At 43.7% G+C, this 14488-nt stretch overlaps 1 protein-coding gene across 5 annotated transcripts in view; it reads right to left on the bottom strand.

The window, feature by feature from the left end:
- SLC38A9 (solute carrier family 38 member 9) overlaps positions 1–7191 on the bottom strand; it is an 87861-nt gene extending 80670 nt beyond the window's left edge. For 4 of the 5 annotated variants that reach the window (XR_001445296.3, XR_001445295.3, XM_078004081.1 and 1 more), the window contains exons 1-2: positions 7084–7191; positions 6317–6364 (exon numbers count right to left, since the gene is read on the bottom strand). The gene's annotated coding sequence lies outside the window, so the exon portion shown is untranslated. 5 annotated transcript variants of the gene reach the window in all.
- Positions 7192–14488: the final 7297 nt, after the last annotated feature.

Genomic DNA, 14488 nt, shown 5'->3' on the forward strand with positions numbered 1-14488 from the left:
TTAAATCCAACTAATCTTTAGAATTTGGGAAATGGGTATTACCTTCATATCACAGAAAGAAAGAAAAGAAAGAAAGGAAGGAAGGAAGGAAGGAGGGAAAGGGAAAGGGAAAGGGAAAGGGAAAAAAGGAAAGGAAAGGAAAGGAAAGAAATTGAAGCTCAGAGAAGTAACTTGTCCTAAATCACTAAGCTAATAAAACCATATTTGGGATTGAAACCAGGTCACTTTGATTCTAAATGCTATTTCCAGTATACTCTAATGTCTGCCTTAAAAAGGAGGAGTTAGGCTAGAAGACAAAAGAAGCATCTGAAAATCAGGTCTTCTTTGTTTAGTTTTATAAATATAAAATAATAGCTATAATGGCAAATGACCTTAAACTCTTTTTTTTTTTTTTTTTTTTGTGATGGAGTCTCGCTCTGTCACCCAGGCTGGAGTGCAGTGGTGCAATCTCGACTCACTGCAACCTCCGCCTCCCAGGTTCAAGCAATTCTCCTGCCTCAGCCTCCCAAGTAGCTGGGACTACAGATGCCCGCCACCACACCCAGCTAATTTTTTTGTGTTTTTAGTAGAGACGGGGTTTCACCATATTGGCCAGGCTGGTCTCGAACTCCTGACCTTGTGATCTGCCGGCTTCGGCCTCCCAAAGTGCTAGGATTACAGGCATGAGCCACTGCGCCCGGCTGGCCTCAAACTCTTTAAGACATAATCAAGACTAGAATGAGTGAAACTTCATGCCTGGGTATCCGGATTACACATTAAACACCATGAATCTGTTTTTCTTGAAGCAAGCTAGTTTAGGTAAATTTCTTTTGTTGAACTTTTTTGTCTCAAGGTTCAATATTTCCTTAGCCAGCAACAACCCTTCCAGTGGCAGTGAAACAAGGGAAAGGACAGAGTAGTAAAAACATATCTGCCTAAACAATGGCAGAAATATATGGCTATACTTTCTAATTTACTTTGTAAACCAATATACTCTGTAGTATTCGTTCCTAAACTAAACTGAGAATGTGGGTGAGTTTAGAGAGAGAATATCCTTTCACTTTCTGGAAATTAATACTTTACTTAAAGATTGAAAGTGAAGAAACCAGGAAAGAGGAGAAATCTAGAAAGATCCTTGGATTTCAGTGAACCTTACCAAAAAGTGAAATCAAGGTTGGGGAAAAATGTGAGGGCCACTGAGGAATTAAAATTTCCAGTTTAGTCACCTATGTGTATTTGTTCTGAGCAAATCCAAAGTTCTGTGGCATAGTAGAATTAGCTATTTATTCTAAATAAGTAGAAAACTGATGATTTTAAATAACAAATCATAAATGAGGAGTTCAAAGTCCCTGGTGCCTTTCAAAGATTTATAATATTCAAGTAAATAAGAATAACTGAAAGAAAATTGGTAATTTGCAGTTGTCTCAATTAGTCAACTAGCACGATCTCAAATTTTCAACAGCAATTTAATGCCTTCTCCTTTTTCCCCACACAGAGCCAAGGTGGAATTTTTTTTATTTCAATTTTTTAATTTTTAATTTTTTTTGTAGATGGTACAAGTTTTATCACAACAGAAACAACTATACTTGTTGCTCCTGAGAATTTTAGGTGACTACAGATATGCTTTTCTTTCTTTCTTTCTCTCTCTCTCTCTCTCTTTCTTTCTTTCTTTTCTTTCCTTCTTTCTTTTGAGACAGGGTCTCACTTTGTCACCCAGGCCGGAGTGCAGTGGCACAATCTGGGCTTGCTGCAACCTCCTCCCGCCAGGCTCAAGCTGTCCTCCCACCTCAGCCTCCCAAGTAGCTGTGACCCCAGTTGTGCGCCACTATGTTGCCCAGCCTAGCCTCAAGTAATCTTCTTGCCTCAGCCTCCCAAAGTACCAAAGTGCTGGGATTATAGGCATGAGCCACCATGCCTAGTCTTAAAGTTTTTTTGAATGTCTTGATGAGAAGTATAAAATATTCTGAAGTTTGATGAATTACGTTGAGAGGTGAATTAGAGTTCCATAGCAAATATCACATAGGTGATAATGCAGAATAGTTTATCAATGATTAACTAAAATGCTAAATACTTCTATAACATTAATTTGTCAGACATAACATTGATATAATTTGCGCTAAATATACAAGATGACATAAACAGACATGCTCCAGCCTGGCCAACATGGTGAAACCCTGTCTCTACTAAAAATACAAAAATTAGCCAGGAGTGGTGGCACACGCCTGTAGTCCCAGCTACATGGGAGGCTGAGGTAGCAGAATTGCTTGAACCTGGAAGGCAGAGGTTGCAGAGCAAGACTCTGTCTCAAACAATACAAAACAAAACAAAACAAAACAAAACCAAACCCAGACATAATCACTTTAACATCTCACTCAATCTCTGAGTTTTAAAACAAAGTCCCAGATACAAGACCACTAAGTCAAACCTAAGTCATTAAATGAGTCTGTAATTGTTTAAGATTGGTTTTAGTATGGAGTTCTGCTATGATTTGAATGTTTGTGTCCCCTCCAAAATTAGTATGTTGAAACTTAATTGCCAATGTTACAGTATTAAGAGGTAGACCCTTTTGGAGGTAATTATGTCAGGAGGGCAGAACTCTTATGAATGGAGTGGGTTGAAGGGAACTAGCTAGACCCCTTTTGTCTTTCCATCCCTTCCCCCATGTGAGGACACAGCATCAAGGCACCATCTTGGAAGCAGAGACCAGATCCTCACTAAACATCTTGATTGGTACTTTCAACATTTTTTTTTTTTTTTTTTTTTTTTTGAGACGGAGTCTCACTCTGCCGCCCAGGCTGGAGTGCAGTGGCCGGATCTCAGCTCACTGCAGGCTCTGCCTCCCGGGTTCACGCAATTCTCCTGCCTCAGCCTCCCCAGTAGCTGGGACTACAGGCGCCCGCCACCTCGCCCGGCTAGTTTTTTGTATTTTTTAGTAGAGACGGGGTTTCACCGTGTCAGCCAGGATGGTCTCGATCTCCTGACCTCGTGATCCGCCCGCCTCGGCCTCCCAAAGTGCTGGGATTACAGGCTTGAGCCAGGTACTTTCAACTTTTATTTAAAATGTTGGTGACTGAGCCAGGTATGGTGGCTCATGCCTGTAATCTCAGCTACTCGGGAGGCTGAGGTGAGAGAAGTGCTTGAGCCCAGGAGTTCGAGATTGTAGCGAACTACAGTGGCACCACTGCATTCCAGCCCAGGTGACAGAAGGAGACTCTGTCTCTAAAAGAACAAAAAATGTAGTGCCTGGACTGAAGCACTTCTCTCCATAAAAAGGACATAGAGAGTAATCAAAGAAAACTGGTATAACATTATTTTAAAAAGTTATTGACTGTGATTATTGGTGTATCTCAAAGAATATCAGCTCTTTCTATACTAGGCTCAGAAATGTCTTTTCACAATTCTTTGCAAAAACAAATCTATAGTATCTATGCCAAGATGCTAGCATCAATCTGTAATAGAATACACTAGCTTGTGCTCAAATAAATGTGACTATGGACCCACATACAACTATTATATATGTTCTTTCTCAGAGACTAAAAATGAGTATTACTGAATACTTCTGTGTATATTATAGAGTTTCAGATACTACATTTATGCTCAGAGTACTAGGCTAGGGGTTGACATATTTTTTTCTGTAAAGGGTCTGATAATAAATATTTAGGCTTTTTGAGGCATATAGTTTCTGCAGTTACTCAATTCTACCTGTTGAAAGGCAACTAAGTGTGCATGGCTGTGTTCCAATAGAACTTTATGAAAAAAATATATCTGTCAGCAGACCAAATTTGGTCATAGTTTACTTACCTCTGTAGTATGCCAACATAAAAGCAAATGGAATCACACCACAAAAAAGGCACCCTGGTGGAAGCAGTTATGCTATGTATATCAGTTATGCTATGTATATATGTTTTCTTCCGTATTAGTCTGTAACAGCTATAAACTCCAATAACAAACTTACCTAAATTGCTTCCTGATGAATCATGTACTGGTTAGCCGATAGGATCTATAATGCTCCTATTCTGATGTGACAGTTGGAACATGCTTCCAACCTGATCAATAAATGCTTCAAAAGGCATTAAATTTGACAGTGCTGGAAGATAGTGTGGTCTCACAAAGAAATTACCAAAGCAATGCTATGGTACCAAAGAATCTCTCCTTCTACACTGGAAACACTAAATGTTCTCAAGTTATATTTAAGTGATAAGAAAGAAAGAACCCTAGCAAAGGACAGAAATTTAAGTATGCTATAAAATGCAGGCCTGGTAGACATTTTTAACCTCTAAGTGATTTTTTTTTTTTAACTTTTATGCCCATATATACTTTTTTAAAAAATACCATATAGGTCCAGTGTGGTGGCTCATGCCTGTAATCCCAACGCTTCGGGAGACTGAAGCAGGCGGATTGCTTGAACCCAGGAGTTCAAGGTTACAGTGAGCTATGATAGTGCCACTGCACTAAAGCTTGAGTATCAGAGCAAAAAGAACCCCAAAAAGAAAAAAAAATACTAAACAATACTATTTTAATTTGTAGTTCAGGTTGGTATTCCATCCTCCTATGCTGAGTTACCCTTTATTGTAAATATTAAGGGTATTACAAAATCACAATTAAAAGTATATTATTTTATGTATGTAACTGAAATATATAGTATTTAAGATTGTGATTGGACATCTAAGGCTAACTGGCTGGCCACGTGTCTCACGCCTGTAATCCCAGCACTTTGGGAGGCCGAGTCAGGCGGATCACGAGGTCAGGAGATTGAGACCATCCTGGCCAACATGGTGAAACCCCGTCTCTACCAAAATACAAAAAAAAAAATTAGCCGGGTGTGGTGGCATGTGCCTGTAGTCCCAGCTACTTGGGAGGCTGAGGCAGAGGAATCGCTTGAACTCAGGAGGCAGAGGTTGCAGTGAGCCGAGATCGCGCCACTGCACTCCAGCCTGGCAACAGAGCGAGACTCCATCTCAAAAAAAAAAAAAAGAAAAGAAAAGAAATCTAAGTCTAGCTGTTCTCAGAGGTCTAGGGGAAGGAAAGGTAAATTTTATTTTCTTAGAAACAAAGAAACTATAGATGACAACTTTTTTTTTTTTTTTTTGGACAGGGTCTCGCTCTGTGGCTCAGGCTGGAGTGCAGTGGTGCAATCTTGGCTCACTGCAACCTCTGCCTGCCAGGCTCAAGTGATTCTCCTGCCTCAGCCTCCCAAGTAGCTGGGATTACAGATGAGAGGCACACCACCACGCCTGGATGATTTTTGTATTTTTAGTAGAGACAGGGTATAACCATGTTCGCCAGGCTGGTCTTGAACTCCTAACCTCAAATGATCCGTCCACTTCAGCCTCCCAAAAGTGTTGGGATTACAGGTGTTAGCTACCACAATCGGCCCAACCTTCTATCTTAACATGAAGTTTGTAGTTGTTTACGAGGCAGAGAGATTTTTCTTAAGTTAGGACATGGGTTATTTTGACCTATTGAAACATTTTTTTTTGTTTGTTTGTTTTTTTTTTTTTTTTGAGACAGAGTCTCACTCTGTCACCAGGCTGGAGTGCAGTGTGGCATGATCTCGGCTCACTGCAACCTCCGCCTCCCAGGTTCAAGAGATTCTCCTGCCTTAGCCTCGTGAGTAGCTGGGACTACAGGCATGCGCCACCACACCTGGCTAGTTTTGGTATTTTTTTTAGTAGAGACTGGGTTTTACCATATTGGCCAGGACAGTCTTGATCTCATGACCTCGTGATGTGCCTGCCTCAGCCCCCCAAAGTGCTGGGATTACAGGTGTGAGCCACCGCGCCCGGCCAAAACCTTTTTAAAAAACCTTTCTCCTCAGCAGCTGCCTGCTATCCTACATATGTCAGATCTTTGTCATGTCTGAAAATATTAAAAAGAAAAAAGGGGCCGGGCGCGGTGGCCCACGCCTGTAATCGCAGCACTTTGGGAGGCCAAGGCGGGAGGATCATTGAGATCAGGAGTTCAAGACCAGGCTGGCCAACATGGTGAAACCCCATTTCTACTAAAAATACAAAAATTATTGGGGCGTGGTGGCGGGCAGCTGTAATCCTAGCTACTCAGGAGGCTGAGGCACGAGAATCGCTTGAACCAGGGAGGCGGAGGTTGCAGTGAGCCAAGATCGCTCCACTGCACTCCAGCCTGGGCGATAGAGCGAGACTCTGTGTGTGTGGGCGGGGGGGGGGGGGGGGGGGAGGGGAGAAAAGAAAAAAGAAAACAAAGTGGAGGTACAACTTATAGTGTGCTGATCTACGAGGGGGACGGAGCTCGGCAATGGATAAGACACTGCCCGGGAGTCATAACAATTAGGTTTTAGTCAAGTTTGCCATTAAATGGTTACCTGGTGTTGAGTGGGTTTCTCCAACTCGGTGGACTTCAGTTTCCTTCTCTGTAAAATGAGGAGAATGCGCTTGACTAGCTGCTCTCAAACCCCTCTTCCAGCTCTACTATGCTGACATGTCAAGCTACCCACTATCGACACACTCATTCTCACAACTGAGTCGTGTGAAAAGCGTGGCGAGGGCTTACCAGTCATGGCCCTCACCCCATCTGTGGTCCTAGCTCAAGGCCTAAAGGGGGTTCCTCCCTCATGTTCCCCCCTAGATCTCCCCAACTCGGGATGGAGAAAGGTGCTCCTAGCCGTGATCGCGCCACCTCACTCAAGCCCAAGCGACGGAGGGAGACCCTGTCTCAAGAGAGAGAAAGAAGGGTGCTCCCATTCCTACAAGCTCCCCAATTCTCCTGCTCCCTCCTTCTCTCACCCGAGGGTCAGGGTGTTCATTTACCCTAACCCTATCTTTTCCCTAAGGCTCCAGCTGACACCGACTCCCACATACACTCGGATTCCCTCAGACCCCGAGGGACTCCTGACTTCCTTTCACTGAGCCCTTGAGGAGCGCGCGCAGTGCCTCCGGAGCAGTCTCCGCGGCTCCAGGCTTTGGCCTCCCCGATCCCCAAAAGAAGCTACGGTTCTGACGCGCTACATTGAAGAACTATCCCAGGTGACAGCCGGCTTCGCCCCAACCTCAACCCTTCCCGCCGCCTTCCCTCGGATACCTCCCCACCTCCCCGAGAGGCGAGTATGCTAGACGTGGGAACGTGATCTACCTGAGCAGGCCGAGCCTTCAACCTTGGAGAACTAGACGAGAAGATGAAGACTCCCTTCCCAAATTCTCACAATTTGCGACCGCGGGACTCCCAGTCCAAACAGGAAGCGGCAACAGACTAGGCCGCGGGGGCCGGCGGGGGTTGGAGTTCTGAATGCGCCAAGCCGGCGGTCGCTGTCAAACCTCTCGCCGCTACGGACTACAACTCCCAGAGGGCTCTGCGACGGCCAGCACGCCCATCACCGCAGGGCCCAGCCCCAAGGCTTCAGGAGACTGGGCAGCCGGCCCGCCTAGGTAGGCAAGTCTGGTCGGAACTGCAGTCCGGAGTTTGCTCCAGTTCCTTGTCCCGGCTGGAGGCCGGGAGGGATAGTAGAAGGAATGCGATCTCTTGCCATTCATAGAGCCCCGGAGGCCACGTGAGAAAACGCTGATGCGGCACCTCCATCGAGGGATCACCCCTCTTTTGGGCTTTCCAGGCGCGTGTTGTGTGATCTAGTTACGTCCTTGGACCCTACAGACGCAAAGGGAAGCTGGTTTGAAAAACTGTTGAGTTGGCATGCTCCCTCCGTCGTCTAGATATTTGGGTTTGTTTTTTAAAACTGTGTTTGCAAGTTAGTCTCTAGGCTAAAAGCGGCTTTACAAGGATTTTAGAGGCCCACCCCACATACCCAGCAATTTTCCCCAAAACCTCCCCAAGTAAACATACAGTCTAAGTAAAATTAATGTGTTTGTTATGAAAATCAGTTCAAGGTCAGTCCCTGAAAAGCATGTGGCAACCCTAAGCTCTTCTTTTTTTTTTTTTTTTTTTTTTTGAGACGGAGTCTGGCTCTGTTGCCCAGGCTGGAGTGCAGTGGCCGGATCTCAGCTCACTGCAAGCCCCGCCTCCCGGGTTCACGCCATTCTCCTGCCTCAGCCTCCCGAGTAGCTGGGAGTACAGGCGCCCGCCACCTCGCCCGGCTAATTTTTTTTTTTTTTGTATTTTAGTAGAGACGGGGTTTCACCGTGTTAGCCAGGATGGTCTCGATCTCCTGAACTCGTGATTCGCCCGTCTCGGCCTCCCAAAGTGCTGGGATTACAGGCTTGAGCCACCGCGCCCGGCCTAGCTCTTCTTACAAAGGAAGCCAGTAGCTCTTTTTGTTTCTTTTTCTTTTTTCTGTTTAAACCAGAAAAAAAACAGTGTCTGTAATGCCAGAAAAAAACTCAAAATTTAGGCCGGCTCCGTGGCTTATGCCTGTAATCCCAGCATTTTGGGAGGTTGAGGTGGGAGAATCACTTGAGGCCACTTGAGTTGGAAACCAGTCTGGGCAACATAGGGAGACCCCATCTCTACAAAAGAATTCAAAAAATTAACTAGGGAGGGTGGCACCTGCCTGTAGTCAAGCTTACTTGGGAGGCTGAGGCAGGAGGATCGTTTGAGGCCAGGAGTTAAGGCGGCAGTGGGCTGTGATGGTGCCACTGCACTGTAGCCTGGATGACAGAGCAAGACCCTGTCTCAAAAACAAAACGAAACAAAACAAAAAACCTAAACTTGAAAATTCAAATTTAGACTGGGCACGGTGGCTTACACCTGTAATTGCAGCACTTTGGGAGGCTGAGGAGGGCAGATCACAAGGTCAGGAGTTTGAGATCAGCCTGACCAACATGGTGAAACCCGTCTCTACTAAAAATACAAAAATTAGCCAGGCATGGTGGCGGGTGCCTGTAATCCCAGCTACTCTGGAGGCTGAGGCAGAAGAATCGCTTGAACCCAGGAGGCAGAGGTTGCAATGGGCTGAGTTTGTGCCACTGCGCTCTGGCATGGGAGACAGAATAAAAATTCAAATTTAACAAATAGCTAACATTGAATGCCAAGAATTTTACGTGTATATCTTTTTAAGTCTTTACCACAGTTCTGGAAATGATAATATCTCTTTAAGTCTTTATCACAGCTCTAGAAATGTATATTTTTCCTGTCTTACAGATAAGGAAATAGTCCCAGAGAATTTAAGTGCCTTGTACAATGCCAAACAACTACTAAGTGGCAGAGGATCTGGAATTCGTGCTAAGATCTTATCCCAAAGCCTGTGTGCTCTCAAACATTGCATCTGTTATGGAGGGCTTGACAAATGCAAGGCAAACGATTTAATGAATGTTGTCTTTCAGGGAGATAAAAGTTGTTTTGCTGATGGTATTATTGTTCAAAAACTTTTTGAACTGCTCTTTGGCCCTGCCTTCAAGTCAGGGCCAGTCAAGTAACACAAGTCAGTAATACATTCTTTTGGTAGTTTCAGTGATAGCAAGCTTTCTTTTTTCTCTGCATTCCAGGCTGAGAAAATAATTTCAAGCAAGGCTGGGAAACACAAAAGTAAATAGTATGAAATTATGTCAGCAAAAAATGGGAAAAAAGTAGGGAACTAAAAAATGAATAAGCTGGCAAAACTGTCAGAAGCACCTTTTTTGGAAACTCTGAAACTGATTTAAAAAAAAAAAAAAACAACCTCACAAAAGCCAGGAGAACATGTAATGAAGAAAAAACTGCTGAATTTTTGTAAGAGAGTTCTGTGGTCATCTACTTTTCAAGCTGGCAGTGGCCTTTAAGATGGCAGCCACATTCCTGGTGTGGGTTGCTGGCACCAGAGGGAGCACTATGGACCTTATCCTCAAGGAATTGTAGGTGTGTTTTGACCTCTCTGATGGTTTCCTGAAGGTTCAACTCAAGGGCTTGCCTTTGTTTCACCTGCCTCAGAGCTTCCTCAGGGCTCAGGCAGCTTCCCAGGCAGTGTTTGTCAAAAACATTAGAGGCAAACAGCCAGTGTCACAGAAAGCATGGTATGAAAGCCAGGGCAAGCAATAAACAGACAAAAATCCTGGGAAGGAAGAGGCTGGAGAAGGAGATACTTGGGGGAATAAGGGCTTTGGAAAGCTTCATTTTTTTCTGGGGAATCTAGAAGGCCATCGGCATGCCCTGGTCTGGATGCATACTCAGAAAAAACCTAAGAACACTGTAAACTCTCACCTCTGACTGACCTTTAGCCTTAATGCAAGCAGGAAGTGAAGGCTAAGGTGGCATTGTAAACTACTTATTTGAGCATTGAAGGGGTGCTGCAACACATAGCTAATTGGCAAAGACTGGGAGTGTTTTCTCGCTTTGGGCTTTTATCTTTTTATTTTTTGGTTCCAGACTTTTAATAAAAGAAATAAACAACAATAACAAACCCTGGTAGGGAGTGGGAGGAACAGATACCCAGAATTATCACATTATAAACAAAACGTCCAATTTTCAACAACAAAAAATTATGCAGCATGCAAAGAAACAAGAAGGTATGGCTTATTTACAAGGAAAAAATTTTTAAAGAACATTCCTTTGGGAAGCCCAGACATTGTCAATTGCCTTCAGTATGCTCAAAGAACAAAGAAAATAATAGACAATAACTAAAGGAAACCAGGAAAAGTGAATTGTTCAATAAATAGAGGTTACTGTTAAAGAGGTAGAAATTATAAAAAGAAACCAAATAGAGTTGCTGGAGTTGAAAAGCACAATAGTTGAAATATAATGTTCACTGGAGGGGTTCAATAGTGGATTTGAGCAGGCAGAAGAAAGATTGGGGAATTTGAAGATATATCAAGAGTATACAGTTTGAGGAACAGAAAGAAAAAATAAGAAAAATGAACAAGACCTGTAAGGATTGTGGGACACCATCAAGCAAACATTTGCATAGTGGGAATTCCAAAAGGAGAGGAGAAAAGAAAGGAGTGTAAAGAATATTTGAAGATATAATAGCTGAAAAATTACCAAATTTAATGAAAGACAGGAATCTACACATCTAAGAAGCTCAATGAACTTCAGGGTGGATACACTGAAAGGCATCTACACCAAGACAAATTGTGATTAAATTGTTAAAAGACAAAAACAAAGAATTTTGACAACAGCAAGAGAGAAATGACTGGTCATGTATAAGGAATCTTCATTAAGAGTAACAGTAGACTTATCATCAGAAACCATGGAGCTCAGAAGGCAGTGGAATGACATAAGTGCTGCAAATAAAAGCCAAAAAAGAATCATGAATCTGGCAAAAGTATCCTTAAAAATGAAGGAGACGGCCGAGCGCGGTGGCTCACGCCTGTAATCCCAGCACTTTGGGAGGCCGAGGCGGGCAGATCACAAGGTCAGGAGATCGAGACCACGGTGAAACCCCGTCTCTACTAAAAATACAAAAAATTAGCCGGGCGCGGTTGTGGGCACCTGTAGTCCCAGCTACTCGGGAGGCTGAGGCAGGAGAATGGCGTGAACCCGGGAGGCGGAGCTTGCAGTGAGCCGAGATCGCGCCACTGCACTCTAGCCTGGGCGACAGAGCGAGACTCTGTCTCAAAAAAAAAAAAAAAAAAAAAAAAAAGAAGGAGAAATAAATATGTTCCTAGAACAACAAAAAAGGAGGGAGTTCATAACTACAAGGAATACTAAAGGAAGTCCTTCAGCCTGAAAAGAGGCTAGGAGAGAGTAACTCAAAGCCATATGAAGAAATAGAGAACATCAGTAAAGATAACTACATAGGTGAAATTAAAAGTAAGTAGTTTTCTATTTTTGGGTTTGTAATTCCTCTTTTTTAAGAAAAAGGATTTAAAAAATAAATGCATAAAAGAATAATCATAAATCTATATTAATGAGCACATAATATATAAAGATGTAATTTTAGACAGTGCTACCCTAATAGTTGAAGAATTCAACACCTTGCATTCCATAAAGGCCCAGATAGAAGATCAACAAAAAAGTTGAAGTCTCGAACAACACATAAACCAACTAGCTCTAACAGACATTTATATGACACCACCGCCTCCCAAGAACAGCAAAGTGTATGATATGGTTTGGCTCTGTGTCTCCACCCATATCTCATCTTGAATTGTACTCCTATAGTTCCCACGTGTTTTGGGAGGGACCTGGTGGGAGATAACTGAATCATGGGGGCAGTTTTCCCCATACTGTTCTTGTGGTAGTAAGTCTCATGAGATCTGATGGTTTTATAAGGGGTTTCTACTTTTGCTTCTCTCTCATTCTCTCTTTGCCTGCCATCATCTGCATGAGATGTGACTTGCTCCTCCTTGCCTTCTGCCATGATTAGGAGGCCTCCCCAGCCATGTGGAACTGTAAGTCCAATTAAACCTCTTTCTTTTGTAAATTGCCCAGTCACAGATATGTCTATATCAGCAGTGTGAAAATAGACTCAATACAGTAAATTGGCACCAGTGGAGTGGGGCGCTGCTGAAAAGATACCTGAAAATGTGGAAGCAACTTTGGAACTGGGTAACAGGCAGAGGCTGGAACAGTTTGGAGGGCTCAGAAGAAGACAGGAAAATGTGGGAAAGTTTGGAACTTCCTAGAGACTTGTTGAATGGTTTTAACCAAAAGCCTGATAGCGATGTGGACATAAGGTCCAGGCTGAGGTGGTCTTAGATGGAGATAAGGAACTTGTTGGGAACTGGAGCGAAGGTGACTTTTGTTATGTTTTAGCAAAGAGACCAGTGGCATTTTGACCCTGCCATAGAGATTTGTGGAACTTTGAACTTGAGAGAGATGATTTAGGGTATCTGGCAGAAGAAATTTCTAAGCAGCAAAGCATTCAAGAGGTGACTTGGATGCTGTTAAAAGCATTCAGTTTTATAAGGGAAGCAGAGCACAAAAGTTTGGAAAATTTGTAGCCTGACAATGCAATGGAAAAGAAAATCCCATTTTCTGAGGAGAAATTCAAACTGGCTGCAGACATTTGCATAGGTAACAAGGAGCAGAATGTTAATCCCCAAGACAATGGGGAAAATGTATCCAGGGCATGTCAGAGGCCTTCATGGCAGCCCTTCCCATCACAGGCCCAAGGCCTTGGAGAAAACAGTTTTGTGGGCCGGGCCCAGGGTCCCCATGCTGTGTGCAGTATAGGGACTTGGTGCCCTGCATCCCAGCTACTCCTTCTGGAGCGGCGACTAAAAGGGGCCAAGGTACAGCTCAGGCTGTGGCTTCAGCGGGTGGAAACCCCAAGCCTTGGCAGCTTCCATGTGGTACTGAGCCTGCGGGTGCACAGATGTCAAATATTGAGGTTTGGGAACCTCTACCTAGATTTCAGAGGATGTATGGAAACACCTGGATGCCCAGGCAAAAGTTTGCTGCAGGGGCGGGGGTGCTCATGTAGAACCTCTGCCAAGGCAGTGTGGAAGGGAAATGTGGAGTGAGGGCCCCCACACAGACTCCCTACTGGGGCGCTGCCTAGTGGAGCTGTGAGAAGAGAGCTACCATCTTCCAGACCCCAGAATGGTAGATCCACCTGCAGCTTGCATCATGTGCCTGAAAAAGCTACAGACACTCAATGCCAGACCATGAAAGCAGCTGGGAGGAAGGCTGTACCCTGAAAAGCCACAGGGGTGGAGCTGCCCAAGACTATGGGAACCTACCTCTTGCATCAGCATGACCTAGATGTGAGACATGGAGTCAAAGGAGATAATTTTGGACCTTTAAAATTTGACTTCCCTGCTGGATTTTGAACTTTCATGGGGCCTGTGGCCCCTTTGTTTTGGCCAATTTCTTCCATGTGGAACAGCTGTATTTACCCAATGCTTGCACCCCCATTGTATGTAGGAAGTAAATAACTTGCTTTTGATTTTATAGGCTCATAGGTGGAAGGGACTTGCCTTGTCTCAGATGAGACTTTTATTTTTTTTAAGATAGTGTCTCACTCTGTCACCCAGGCTGGAGTGCAGTGGCATGATCTCAGCTCACTGCTGCAACCTCCACCTCCTGGTCTCAAGTGATTCTTCTGCCTCAGCTTCCTGAGTAGCTGGAAATACAGGCGCCCACCACTACACCTGGCTAATTTTTGTATTTTTAGTAGAGATAGGGTTTCACCTTGTTGGTCAGGCTGGTCTTGAACTCTTGACCTCAGGTGATCCCCCCACCTCAGCCTCCCAAAGTGCTGGGATTAGAGACATGAGCCACCGCGCCCAGCCAAACACCCCAATTTGAAGAGAAAAGACAACTAACAGAGAGACCAGTTCTAAGATGCCCAGATGTTTGAATTAGTAGACAGAGATTTTAAAGTAGCTATTTAAACTAAGTCAAGGATGTAAAGGGAAATAAGATCACAATGATGAAAAAGTAGGAAATATTAGCAGAGAACTAAAAACCAGATGTATATACACATACAAAAAATCCCTGAAAATTTTAATATCTGAACTTTAAAATTCACCTTTTTAGTGAATAGGCTTAACAGCAGAATGGAAGTGACAGAAAAGAGTCAGTAAACTTGCAGATAAATCAACAGAAATTATATAATCTGAACAACAGTGAAGTAAATAGTTGGAAAAAATAGCCTCAGGGACTCTTTTTGATATGGGACAATATCAAAAGTTCGAACATAAATGAAATTATTTTCCTAGAAAATGAGGAG

The sequence above is a fragment of the Macaca mulatta genome, chromosome 6 (genome assembly GCF_049350105.2).
Source record: "Macaca mulatta isolate MMU2019108-1 chromosome 6, T2T-MMU8v2.0, whole genome shotgun sequence".
Classification (NCBI taxonomy): domain Eukaryota; kingdom Metazoa; phylum Chordata; class Mammalia; order Primates; family Cercopithecidae; genus Macaca; species Macaca mulatta.